Raw genomic sequence first — 14442 nt, 5'->3', positions numbered from 1 at the left:
AATAGATGTAGAAAAAAATTTACAAAATTCAACACCCATTCATGATAAAAAAGAAAAAAAAAAACCTTCCAGCAAACAAGGAATAAAAAGGAACTTATTTAAGTTGATAAAAAGCATTTACAAAAAATCTACTGGTTTATTATACTTGATAAAGGCTAGAAGCTTACCTGCTGATATCACTGGGGAATAAAATTTTTGTTAAATCCATAAAAACACTTGTTCTTACCTAATTCAAGTGTGCTGATCTAAAACCTGACATTAGTTTTTCTCTATAAGCTACAGTTTTTTTTACAATTCAAGATTTTAGGTTTTAATCTTATTGTAAAATTTTCAACATTTAGTTTAACATAATGAATGTCTTCTTGGGCATGATCTTTGTGAAAATATAATAATTTATATAATGCAATAAATATATTAATACACTAAAAGATATGGTTGCATCAGAATTTGTCTACAGTTTCAAAATAGAACCTATTAAAACACTAATTTTAATCATAAAATTTGCGCAAAACTTATTTAAATTCTATTCAGGCAAAAATTTGCATTTGTAGCTCTTGTGTTTGTGTACTTATTGAGGACAATCTTGTTTGATGCTCCAGCAGTAGTCTGCTCATCACTAACAGCTCCAAGATTTTCGAGAAACTTATCAAGGTGACTGTTCAGGAAGTGAATCTTAATGCTCATGTTACATTCAATGTCGTGGAAAGTCAACAGCATCCTTTGAACCAGAAGTTCATAGTATTCTGCTTTTTTATTGCCAAGGAAGTTCTTTGTAACTGCCACAAAAGACTGCCATGCTGCTTTCTCCTCCTTGTTCATCTTCCTGAAGAATTCTTCGTCACGAATGAGGGTTTGAATTTGAGGTCCATCGAATACACCTGCTTTTATCTTCTCAAAAAACAAGGCAGGGCTCTTGAGTCACCACTGCAGATGCAGTCTGCGGCCTGTGAGCCCCCAGTCCCTGCCCGTGGTGCTCTCGAGTCCTTGCAGCTTTTCATCTTCAAGACGCCTGAGGAAGTGCACCATGGAGAGAAGGAGGTAGAGACTTTTGCCTTCCAGGCAGAAATTGCCCAGCTCATGTCCCTGATCATCAATACCTTCTACTCCAACAAGGAAATTTTCCTTCGAGAGTTGATCAGTAATGCTTCTGATGCCTTGGACAAGATACACTATGAGAGTCTGACTGACCCATCAAAGTTGAACAGTGGTAAAGGGTTGAAAATTGACATCATCCCCAACCCCCAGGACCGTACCCTGACTCTGATAGACACAGGCATTGGCATGACCAAAGCTGATCTCATAAATAATCTGGGAACCATTGCCAAGTCTGGTACGAAAGCATTTATGGAGGCTCTTTAGGCTGGTGCAGACATCTCCATGATTGGACAATTTGGTGTTGGCTTTTATTCTGCTTACCTGGTGGCCGAGAAAGTGGTTGTGATTACAAAGCACAATGATGATGAACAGTATGCCTGGGAGTCTTCTGCTGGGGGATCCTTACTGTGTGAGCTGACCATGGTGAGCCCATTGGCCGAGGTACAAAAGTGATCCTCCACCTTAAAGAAGACCAGACAGAGTACTTAGAGGAGAGGCGGGTCAAAGAAGTGGTGAAGAAGCACTCACAGGTCATAGGTTATCCCATCACCCTTTATTTGGAGAAGGAATGAGAGAAGGAAATCAGTAATGATGAAGTAGAGGAAGAGAAGGGGGAGAAAGAAGAGGAAGATAAATATGAAGAGGAGAAACCCAAGATTGAGGATGTGGGTTCAGATGAGGAGGATGATAGTGCTAAGGATAAGAAAAAGAAAACAAAGAAGATTAAGGAAAAATATATTCATCAAGAAGAACTGAACAAGACCAAGCCCATCTGGACCAGAAACCCTGATGACATCACTCAGGAGGAATATGGAGAGTTCTATAAGAGCCTTACCAATGACTGGGAAGACCACTTGGCAGTCAAGCACTTCTCTGTAGAAGGTCTGTTGGAATTCAGGGCATTGCTCTTTATTCCCCATCGGGTTCCTTTTGACCTTTTTGAGAACAAAAAGAAGAAAAACTATCAAACTCTATGTCCATCGTGTGTTCATCATGGACAGCTGTGATGAGTTGATACCAGAATACCTCAATTTCATCCGTGGTATAGTTGACTCTGAGGACATTCCCCTGAACATCTCCTGAGAAATGCTTCAGCAGAGCAAAGTCTTGAAGGTCATTCGCAAAAACATTGTTAAGAAGTGCCTTGATGCCCTGGCCGGTTGGCTCAGCGGTAGAGCGTCGGCCTAGCGTGCAGAGGACCTGGGTTCGATTCCAGGCCAGGGCACACAGGAGAAGCGCCCATTTGCTTCTCCACCCCTCCACCGCGCTTTCCTCTCTGTCTCTCTCTTCCCCTCCCGCAGCCAAAGCTCCATTGGAGCAAAGATGGCCCGGGCGCTGGGGATGACTCTGTGGCCTCTGCCCCAGGTGCTAGAGTGGCTCTGGTCGCAACATGGCGACGCCCAGGATGGGCAGAGCATCGCCCCCTGGTGGGCAGAGCGTCGCCCCTGGTGGGCGTGCCGGGTGGATCCCGGTCGGGCGCATGCGGGAGTCTGTCTGACTGTCTCTCCCTGTTTCCAGCTTCAGAAAAATGAAAAAAAAAAAAAAATAAAAATAAAAAAGAAGTGCCTTGAGCTCTTCTCTGAGCTGGCGGAAGACAAGGAAAACTATAAGAAATTCTAAGAGGCATTCTCTAAAAATCTAAAGCTTGAGATCTATGAGGACTCAACTAATCGGCGATGGCTTTCTGAGCTTCTGCGCTACCTATCATACTGCCCAGTCTGGAGATGAAATGACTTCTCTTTCAGAATATGTCTCTCGCATGAAGGAGACCCAGAAGTCCATCTATTATATCACCAGTGAAAGCAAGGAGCAAGTTGCCAACTCGGCTTTTGTGGAGCCGGTGCGGAAGCGGGGCTTCGAGGTAGTCTACATGACAGAGCCTATTGACAAGTACTGTGTGCAGCAGCTAAAGGAGTTTGTGGGAAAAGCCTGGTCTCAGTTACCAAGGAGGGTCTGGAACTACCTGAGGATGAAGAGGAAAAGAAGAAAATGGAAGAGAGTAAGGCCAAGTTTGAGAACTTCTGCAAACTCATGAAAGAGATCTTGGATAAGAAGGTCGAGAAGGTGACAATCTCCAATAGGCTTGTGTCTTTACCCTGCTGCATTGTGACCAGCACCTACGGGCTGGATAGCTAACATGGAGCTGATTGTGAAAGCCCAGGCTCTTCCGGATAACTCGGCATTGGGCTACATGATGGCTAAGGAGCACCTGGAGATCAACCCCCACCACCCCATCGTGGATACTCTGCGGCAGAAGGCAGAGGCAGACAAGAATGACAAAGCTGTCAAGGACCTTGTGGTGCTGCTGTTTGAAACTATGCTGCTCTCCTCCGGCTTCTCACTTGAGGATCCGCAGACCCACTCAAACCGCATCTACCGCATGATCAAGCTAGGCCTAGGCATTGATGAAGATGAAGTATCAGCAGAAGAGCCCAGTGCTGCTGTACCTGATGAGATCTCTCCCTTGAGGGCGATGAGGATGCTTCTCGCATGGAAGAAGTAGATTAGGAGTTTGTATCTGCAGACATTGTGTCCTCTGTAGTCTTCATGACTTTCCCAGCAGCCCTGAGTGGGCCTGGCCCACCTGGTTTCTCTACTGATGTCTAGTGTTTTGTTTTTCCTTCCTCACCTGTCTGTGTCTAAGGCAGGTTACAAGCGCCTCAAGCCTCCTACTCTCACATTTGACAATGGGTTTGGATGTTGTGTATTGTGGGATTTTTTATTTATTTTGTTCTGAAGTTAAAAAGTATACAAAATAAAGAAAATGCAGTTTTAAAAAATCAAGGCAAGAAAAGCAGAAATAATATGTTGAAAGCATTCGCTTTCTCTATTCAAAGCCTGAACAAACTGCTCCATTAAGCCAAGTTTGATGTGAAGTGGGGAAAAATGATCCTGTCTCGATTAACTACAGGTTCATTCACAATATTTTTCATCCCTACTTCCAGAGCATCACAAAGTTACAGCCACTGCTTCTGTGTCCAGTGTTTCTCCCGAGCTCAGCTGTCCCACAAACTCAGAAAGTAAGGATACTTTGTGAAACCTCTCTGTTGTACTAGCAAGAAATTTACCATTTTAAGATCCACACAAATGATCCAGTTATGCTCCTCATTCTTCAGAAAGTCCAGGACAATTTTTATGTCATTATAATCTTCTCGCAGATGAGTTGAATAAACAATTGAAACCGCTGCATAAACATTCTGTTGTGTAGGAGAACACATTTCAGACTCTGTTTATAGCTGTCAAGAAATAGCTGCCATTCTGTTGGACTGTAAGTGGTAACACCTAGCTGGCTGAGAAGACTACTGATATCATGACAGTAAACAAAGTGTTTGTCTTCTGGAAAAAAGTCCACAAAAATTTTTCACACTTCCTGAAATGGGATACTTTAGCTGACTGGTGAAGTATATTCTTTTCTTGAAGCCTGGAGGGTAATAACTCAGCGACTTTCTTTGATAGGCCCAAATCTCTTACTAAGTTATTCAATTCAAGTTGGTTAAACCGCTGAGGGGTTAATAACTGCTTGGTATCAGAAGGAGACCCTTCAGATTCTATAACCATTTCCTCATGCATCTTATCAAAATACACTTGATCACCATGTTTACTTTCTTCATCCTTAGAAGAAATAAAACCATTGAAAATGGGAACCGGGAGTGTCTCAGAGTATGGGATAGGTTGTATTGCTGAAGGAATATTAGAATATGTGATCATATGCTGTTTTTTGGTTGTTTTTTTTTGTTTGTTTCTTTGTTTGTTTGTTTGCTGATGCCCTTTGTATGGATCAGACAGAAATCACAATCATTGCTGTGGTCCTTAGCTTCACGCCAAACCATGGGAATACAAAAAGGCATTCCTTTGCATTTTCCTTTTGTCCAGTCATGAAGCATTTCCTCACAATTATGATACACAATATGAGGAGCCCAAGTCTTGTCTTGATCGCCAAGGGGAACTTGAAAATAGGCAATATATGCACGTGTCACAAATGATGAAATATTGTTCCTTTGATGTTGAAGTGTGTAACAGTCACATATATAACAGAATGTGTCAGGACTATTATTACATTTACACCTACTCAAAGAAGCCATGATTCAATATTAAAACAAAATAAGAGGATGTTTTTATCAGATAATAATTTTTTACATTTAAAGACAACTACAATTATGTAAAAGTGATGTTTGTAAAACATTAAGTGCCTTGTGGTTATGTTCAATCCAAGAGTCATTGCCCTTTAACTCCAATTTAAAAACCAATGCATGCCATTAACTGTAACAAAAAGAAATTAAAATTGACTAAAAGCTAGAGCATACACTAAAAAATGAATTTCAGATTTGGAATTAGCAATGCAGGAATATATAGAAAAAGTTCTGAAACCTCATGCAACACCAAATGAAAAAAAAGTTGTTCCCCAGTGAGAACAAGGCAAAGATGCTCCTTTTCATCACTGCTACTCAACATAGTACTGGAAATCCTAGCTGATAAAATAACATAAAAACAAAAGGAAACAAAAGGCATATATATTGGACAAAAAGAAATAAAATTCTCAAAAAAATTTTTTCAGATGACATGATTTCTATGTAGAGAATCAGAATAACTGACAAAACCTCCTGAACTAGTAAGCAACTATAGCAAGGTTGTATGATACAGAGTTAATTTACAAAAGTCAATCACTTTTCTGTATAACAACAATAAGCAATTGAATTTGAAATAAAAAGCACATTATTATTTATAGAAAAATTGCCCTAAATGAAATAGGTATAAATCTAACAAGATATGTATAAGATTTATAGGAGTAAAACTACAAAACTCTGATGAAATATCTCAAAGAGGAATTTAATCAATGGAATGATAACCCATGTTCATGGATTGGATGTCTTAATATTGTCAAGACGCCAGCTATTACCAACCAAAACTATACTGCTCACAAAAATTAGGGGCTATTTAAACACCTCATATTTATTTTGAAATAGCCCCTAATTTTTGTGAACATTATATAAATTCAATATTATTCAAATTAAAACCCCATCAAGTTATTTTATTTTTATTGACAAACTGATTCTAAAGTTTATATTGAGGGGCAAAAGACCTGAAATTACCAAATCAATATTGAAAGGACAAAATTGGAGACTTACACTATCAGATTCAAGTCTTATTATAAAGCTATAATAGTCATTATAATGTGCTATGAGGAAACAATAGACAAATTGATAAATGGAACAAACTAGAAAGACAAATAATAGACCCAAATAAATGTAATTAACTGATCTTGACTAAGAAAACAAAAGCAGTACATTAGAGCAAAGATATCTTTCAACAAATGGTGGTAAAACAACTAGACATCCAGAAGCAAAAAAGAAAAAAAATCTAAACAAAAATTACATCTTTGAAAAAAATTAATCAAAATGGACATAGACCTAAGATAATATAGTAGAAAACCTAAATGTTCTTGGGTATAGTAGTATGTTTTTAGATAGTACACTGAAGGCATAATTTATAGAAGAAATAATTGATAAGATAGACTTCTTTTAAACTGAAATTTTCTGCACTGAAAAGAATCATCAATAGAATGGGAAGACAAGCTACTGACTGGGAGGAAATATTTGTAAAAGACATATCTGAGAAAGGACTATTATCCAAAATATACAAAAGTCTCTTAAAACTCAACAATAAGAGAACAAACATGGGTCAAAGACATGAACAAACATTTCAATAAAGTAGGTTTATCTATGGCAAGTAAGCATATGAAATGATATTCAACATAATGGTGAAAGAAATGCCATACATGAGTAAAAAGATGTCATAGATATTTAAAAAAAAGAAAAAGGAAATTTGGAATGAACATGAGATAAGTTAACAGAAATATGAAATGGGGTCTGAGTTTGGGGGTAGGACCCAGGAATCAGTCTTTTTAACACTTCTTAAGTGATTCTAATTGCACAGCATATTGAGAATTGCTGGTCTAGTTGAAATCACTAATAAGTAGAAGGAAATACAAATTTGGACCTTGAGTCTTTGTTCTGAAGAGCAGACAGGTTTTAATGGCCCCAAAAAATTTCTAGTGAAGCTTTTTGTCTGGTGAGGAAGTCATTTTATTCTACTTGCTAGTAAGAAGTTTAGGGGAACAGAAGTATGTGGAGTAGAGCTATATTGGTGCTGCCCCAAGTTTTCTCATTCATGGCTTTGTTAGGGTCAAAAGCATGGCTATTCATAGTAAGTAGAAATTCTTTTACAGATTAGACTTTCATGGTAGGTTGGGATAAAGTCTTCTGAGTAATTTATTTATCCATAAAATGTCAATATTTTATTAAAAGGAATTTAGAGAAGTGTATGAAGGACCTCTCTCTTACTTCAGCTTGCATAAATTGGGTGCATATAAACAACAGAAATTTATTATTTTGGAGATTGGAAATTTAAAATCAAAGTGTAAGCTAAGTAATATCTGGTGAAAGACCTCTCAGGCAAGCTCTTTGGTGACTTTTATAAGGACACTAATCCCATTCATGAAGCCTCCACCCTTATGACTTCCCAAAGGTCTCACTTCCTAATACCATCACATTGAGAGGTAAAATTTCAACATACAAATGTCAGGAAGATACTAATATTCAGTCTCTAACAATCTCAGAGGTCTGTATAAAAGAATATAACAAACATAAACAAAATGAAGTAGCAGGCAATTATGTAGGAGTGAGGCTGGAGTGACAAGAGCTGAATGAAAGACAAGTTTGTGTGTGCCGAGAAAGAAGCTTACTTTTAGAGGTGGGAGAGCTGTAAAGAAGGCCTTCAAGTTTCAAAAGAGTAATTAATGAGTAATGGTGACTTAATCCAGCATAGCATAAGTGCTAAGAATTTGCCAAGAGAAAATTGGAAAGCTTCTTTTCCTTTGTTGAAAATAACTTTAATTTTTACGTCATATATTTAGTTGGAATGGCTTTAGGAAAAAGCGTTAACACAGTAAAGCAGAGCTCTTTACATCCATGCTAGTCAATGATGGTCCACGGACCAGTAATATTGAGAGCTGCTAGAAATGCATCGTTTAAGATTCTACGCAGAGCCCTGGCCAGTTGGCTCAGTGGTAGAGTGTCAGCCTAGCGTACAGGAGTCCCAGGTTCGATTCCCGGCCAGGGCACACAGGAGAGGCGCCCATCTGCTTCTCCACCCCTCCCCCTCTCCTTCCTCTCTGTCTCTCTCTTCCCCTCCCACAGCCGAGGCCCCATTGGAGCAAAGTTGGCCTGGGTGCTGAGGATGGCTCCATGGTTTCTGCCTCAGGCACTAAAATGGCTCTGGTTGCAACAGAGCAACGCCCCAATGGGCTGAGCATCCCCACCGGTGGGCGTGCCAGGTGGATCCCGGTCAGGTGCATGCGAGAGTCTGTCTGACTGCCTCCCCATTTCCAACTTCGGAAAAATACAAAAAAAAAATTAAAAATAAGATTCTACACAGATCTGAAGGCGTAGTGTATGCACATTAAAATTTAAGAAGCAAAGTTCTAAATTATGGAGTTTAGCTTGGGTGAGTAGATTTATATTAAACCAAAATAATTTTTGAAAAGCCTCTCTTTCATATTATAAAATATGTTTTCTGAAAATAATTTTAAGATATTTTTATTTAATAGATTTTTTTTTCCTAAAAGGATACAGAAGGATTACTTTTTTCTGATTTACTTATTTCACTCAGTATAATGGTCTCGAGGTCCATCCATGTTGTCATTACAGACAATATGTTATCCTTTCTTATGGCTGAGTACTATTTCTGTGTGTGTGTGTGTGTGTGTGTGTGTGTGTGTGTGTGTGTGTGTATATATATCTCCCTATCTTCTTTATCCAATCCTCTATCAAAAGTCACTTTGGTTGTTTCCATCTTACTTAGTGCTGTGATCAACATGGCTGTGCATGTGTCTGTACGAACATTTTTGAGTTTGGGGGGTAGATATCCAGTAGAGGGATTGCTGGATGATATGATAATTTTATTCCTAGTTTTTTGAGGAGCCACCATAATTTCTTCCATAATGGTTGTACCAGTTTACATTCTCACCAGCAGTGAATGAAGGTTCAACCTGTCCAACAGTTGTTACTACCTGTCTTGTTGATAAGAGCCAATCTAACAGGTGTGAAGTGATATATCATTGTAGTTTTGGTTTGCATTTCTCGAATAACTAATCAAGATGAGCATCTTTTTATATACCTACTGGCCATTTGTATGTCTTCTTGGAGGAAGTGTCTATATAGGTTTTCTCCTCATTTTTTAATTGAATTGTTTGCTTGCTTATCTGCTGAGCTTTGTGACTTTATATATTTTGGATATTAACCCCTTATCGAAGCTGTTGTTTGCAAATATCATCTCCCATTTGGTTGGAAGCTTTTTAGTTTGATATAGTCTTATTCATTTAATTTGTTTTATTCTTTGACAGAGACAGGAAAAATTGAGTCAGAGAGGGACAGATAGGGGCAGACAGACAGGAATGGAAAGAGATGTGAAACATCAATTCTTCATTGTGGTACCTTAATTGTTCATTGATTACTTTCTCATATGTGCCTGGACCTGGGGGGCGGGGGGCGCAGTTATAGCAAAGCAAGTGACTCCTTGTTAAGCCAGGGACCTTGGGCTCAAGCCAGTGACCTTGGGCTTCAAGCCAGTGACCTTTGTGCTCAAGCTAGCGACCATGGGGTCATGTTTATGATCCCATGCTCAAGCTGGTGAGCCTGTGCTCAAGCCAGATGAACCTGTGCTCAATCCAGCAACCTCAGGATTTCGAACCTGGGTCCTCTGCATCCCAATCCAATGCTCTATCCAATGTGCCACTGCCTGGTCAGGCCTGCTCATTTACTTTTGCATTTACTTCACTGGCCATTGGATTCAAATTCATAAAGTGTTTTCTACAGGCATGGTCCATAAGTTTACTATCTAGTACATGTTTTCTTCTATGCAATTTATTGTTTCAGATCTTATATTTAGGTCTTTGATCCATTTTGAATTAATTTTTTTGCATGGAGACAAAGTGTAATCAAGTTTCATTCTTTTGCATATGCCTTTCCAATTTTCCCAGCACCATTCATTGAAGAGGCTTTTGTTTCTCCATTGTGTGTTTTTGGCTCCTTTGTCAAATTTGATTTGTCCCTACATATGTGGTTTTATTTCTGGGTTCTCAATTCTGTTCCATTGGTCTGTATGTCTGGTTTTTGTTTGTTTGTTTGTTTTGGGCCAATACTATGCTATTTTTTTTCTTTTTTGACAAAGACAGAAAGAGACCATCAGAGAGAGAGAGACAGATAGGGATAGACAGACAAGAAGGGAGAAAGATGAGAAGCATCAATATTTTGTGCAGCATCTTAGTTGTCCATTGACTGCTTGTTCATTGACTGCTTTCTCATGTGTGTCTTGCCGCACAGAGACTGACCCCTTGCGGAAGTGAGAGACCTTGGGCTTCAAACCAGTGACCTTTGAACTTGAGCCACCGACCATGGGGTCATGTCTGTTATCCCACTCTCAAGCCAGTGACCCTATGCTTCTGCTGGTGATCCCACGCTCAAGCCAGAGATGTCAGACTTTCAAATCTGGGTCCTCCACATTTCAGTCCGAAGCTCTATCCACTGTGCCACTGCTTGGTTAGGCAATGCCATGCTGCTTTGATTATCATGGTTCTGTAATATAATTGAAGTTAGGTAGTGTGATACTTCCAGCTTCATTCTTTCTCTTCAGAATTGCTTTGGCTATTCAGAGGTTTTTTTATGGTTTCATACAAATCCGGTGATTTAAAAATTTTTTTTTAAAGAATGACATTGGGATTTTGATAGGGATTGCATTAAATTTGTAATTATGTTGGTCAATATGGCCATTTTAACTGAGTTGATTTTTCAAATTCATGAACATGGAATATTTTTTCATTTCACTGTGACTTTTAAATTTCTTTCAATAATGCTTTGTAGTTTTCAGTATATATGTAGGTCCTTCACATTTTTTGTTTATTACTTGTTACTTTATTATTTTTGTTGTTGCAATTGGAAAAAGAATTTCTTTTTTTAGTTCATTTTCTGAAGTTTCATTGTTTGCACATAGGAAAGCAAGAGACTTGTAACCTACAATTTTACTATATTGGTTTATTGTTTCCAATTATTTTTTGGTGGAGTCTTTGTGGTTTTCTATATACAGGATCATGTCATCTGCAAAAAGTGATGCCATATTTCTTCTTTCCTGATATGAATGCCTTGTCTTTCTTTCTCATGCCTGATTGTGCTGGCTAAACTTTCCAGAACTATGTTGAATAAGAGGGTGGATAACCATGTCTTGCTCCTGATTTTAGAGGAAAAGCCTTCATTTTTTCATCATTTAGCTGATGATATTAGCTGATAGTTTGTCATATATTGCCTTTATAATGTTGAGTACTTTCCTTCTATACCCATTTTATTGAGTGTATTAAATATAAAGGAATGTTGTATTTTATCAAATGCATTTGCTGCTTCTTTTGATAAAATCATATGATTTTTGTTCTTTGTTTCACTAATGTGGTGTATTATGTTGATCAATTAACGTATATTGAACCATTCTTGTACTCCTGGAATGAATCTCTCTTGATCATGATGTATTATTTTTTAATGTGTTATTGTATTCAATTTGCTAGTATTTTGTTTAGGATTTTTGCATCTGTATTCATTAGAGATACTTTTTTTTATTTTTGTTATTCTTGCTAGGTTTTGGTATCAGGGTTATGTTGGCCTCATAAAATGTATTAAGGAGTATTGCTTCTTCCTATATTTTTTAGAAAACATTTAGAAGGATAGTTACCAAATCTTCTTTGAATGTTTGGTAGAATTCACTAGTGTAGCCGTCTGGTCCTGGACTTATGTATTTTGGGGAGGTTTTTGATAGTTGTTTCTATTTCCTCCCTGCTATGGGTCTATTCAAGTTTTTGACATGTATATGATTTCACACATAGGTGGAATATAAAACTGAGACTCATAGACATAGATAAAAATAAAGTGTGGCACAAGCCAGTTGACTCAGTGGTAGAGCATTGGCCCAGCATATGAATGTACTGGGTTCAATTCTTGGCCAGGGTACACAGGAGAAGCACCCATTTGCTTCTCTACCTTCCCTCTCTCCTTCCTCTCTATCTCTCTCTTTCACACCTGCAGCCAAGGCTCCATTGTAGCAAAAGTTGGTCCAGGGCACTGAGAGTGGCTCCATAGCCTCTGCCTCAGGTGCTAGAATGGCTCTGGTTGCAATGGAGCAATGCCCCAGATGGGCAGAGCATCACCCCCTAGTGGCTTTGCCAGGTGAATCCCAGTGGTTACTAGAGGGAGGCAATAGTAGAGAAAGGGACTATGGAAGGGGAGTAAAAAGAACAAGTATGTAGTGACAGAGAGTGATTTAACTTTGAGTGATGGGTACATAACACAGTTAACTGTTAAACTGTTATAGAGATGTTTACCTGAAACTTATGTACTTTTATTGATCAATGTTACCATGTTAAATTTAATTTTCTGAATTAATAAAATGATTATTTTTAACATGAATATATCTCTTTATGTAAATTTCAATGTAAATTAGGTTTTGTTTAAAAAACTGGATGGAAAATAAAGCTTTAAAAGAAAAATATATTTGTATATTTTATCTTTAAAGCTTAAAGTATTGATATTACATGCCTTTCCTGAGTTATTATAAGAATTAGTATCGTTTACCAGTTGAATTTATCAAGATAATAATGATTTTCATGCAAACTCAAATTTTAGATGCATTTGAAATATATAACCAAATATTATATGTATAATATTTAATGGGATTTGTTTGATATAAGCATGTTTTGCACAGTTCATACTTATATGAAATTATAGAATTTTAATGATGTGATAGACCTTATAAATGGCCTAAAGTAATGCCATTCAATTCTTCAATTCTTTTCTGTGTGTCTGTGGATGAGGAATTAGTTATCAGTGTCACTTCCTATGATTTGTAAACTCTACTTGATTTGTGTAGGCTAAAGATAAGCTTTGTTTTTATTGTATCTCTATCAACATTATTTAGAAACATTTGTTTAAAACTGTGGTTAACCAAAACTATCAGAGCACTTTGCTGTGAATTTTATGAAGAAGTTTCTGGACCATGCTAGGCTTATACAATTGAATTTTTTGAAAGTTAAAACATAACTGTTTTATTATCAGCTCTTTGGATTTAGGACTAGCTTATTAATATTTGTCAAAGTAAATTTGAATCTTGATTCTGTCATTTCTCATATTAGCAAATCCATTAGCTAATATAGTTTCCCTCTATGTTTTGTGTTATCAGCAAATTTTATACACCTCTTTATATCCTTGCTAACTGACCAAAATGTTCAAACTAAAAGACTGCTCAGCTAAAATTAAGATAGTCTTGGTTTCTAATGTACAAACATAATTACTATATGGAATAAAATTAGTTGAGCTTAGAGGAAGGTCTGCATGAATCTGTGTTGGCTCCTGTTCAGTTCATTACTTTCTAAATGAAAAGATACTAATTTATAAGCAATAGGAAATAGTTTTCTACTTTACATTTAATATGGAATAATAGTCATCAAGATTTCAGTATACAGAAATTTTGTCAGAGAACAATTCCAGTTTAAATATTAACATCTATTGTTTAAACAGAGTAGAAGGCTATACAGAAAGAGTATGGCCAGGTATGGTTACTGTGGGAGTCATAATCGTGTCTTAAATTATATCTGGGTTAAAACTCAATCATAACATCATTTTGCTGTAAGATTTTTGTATTTAATTAACTTCTTATTTTACAAATTATAGCTTTATTACTTCTAGGGAAAATTATGAAACCCTTAAAGGTTATTCAATGTATTTAAATTAACAAGTCATCCTGGGTCATATCCAATAATTAATATTTCTTTAATAAAAATAAAATGAAGATTTCTTCTTATTAAATGGTATTATATACTATCTTCATTTATTTAATATTACTTAACTTCTCCCATGTACTTTTTATTCAAGGATATAATAGTCTGTTATAATTTGATCTCTATTTCATTGATGGACTAACTGGAATATCACAGGTGTAATGACATTTTTTGAATTGTATGTCCCACTATAAAGATAAAGGTAGTTTTATTATAATCTATGATTTCAAATATTAAATAACTAATTTAATTTTTATTAAATTGCTGACAATCTCTACAAGTGTTACTAGTTGGAAAAGTTGGAAAATCCATAAGTTCTGGGACCGTGTCTATATATTTTTCATCATATCTTTAGACTCCAATGTAAGTGCCTAAAATGTAGCAGGTATTCAATAAATATTTGTTGAATATAAATATGGGTGAATTGTAATACCTATGAATCTTTGACTTAGAAAACAACTCCAATTGCAAAGTCC

The 14442-nt window shown here is 37.0% G+C and overlaps 1 protein-coding gene and 1 pseudogene across 4 annotated transcripts in view; both read left to right on the top strand.

Moving 5' to 3' along the window:
• The window catches only part of NLGN1 (neuroligin 1), a 999306-nt gene that overhangs the window by 658719 nt on the left and 326145 nt on the right, over nt 1–14442 (top strand). The gene's annotated exons all lie outside the window — the stretch shown is intronic.
• On the top strand, nt 931–3716 carry LOC136312180 (heat shock protein HSP 90-beta pseudogene; annotated as a pseudogene).

Source organism: Saccopteryx bilineata, chromosome 8, assembly GCF_036850765.1.
Source record: "Saccopteryx bilineata isolate mSacBil1 chromosome 8, mSacBil1_pri_phased_curated, whole genome shotgun sequence".
NCBI lineage: Eukaryota > Metazoa > Chordata > Mammalia > Chiroptera > Emballonuridae > Saccopteryx > Saccopteryx bilineata.
Note: the sequence above shows the minus strand (reverse complement) of the source record. Positions and strands in the feature narration are given on the sequence as shown.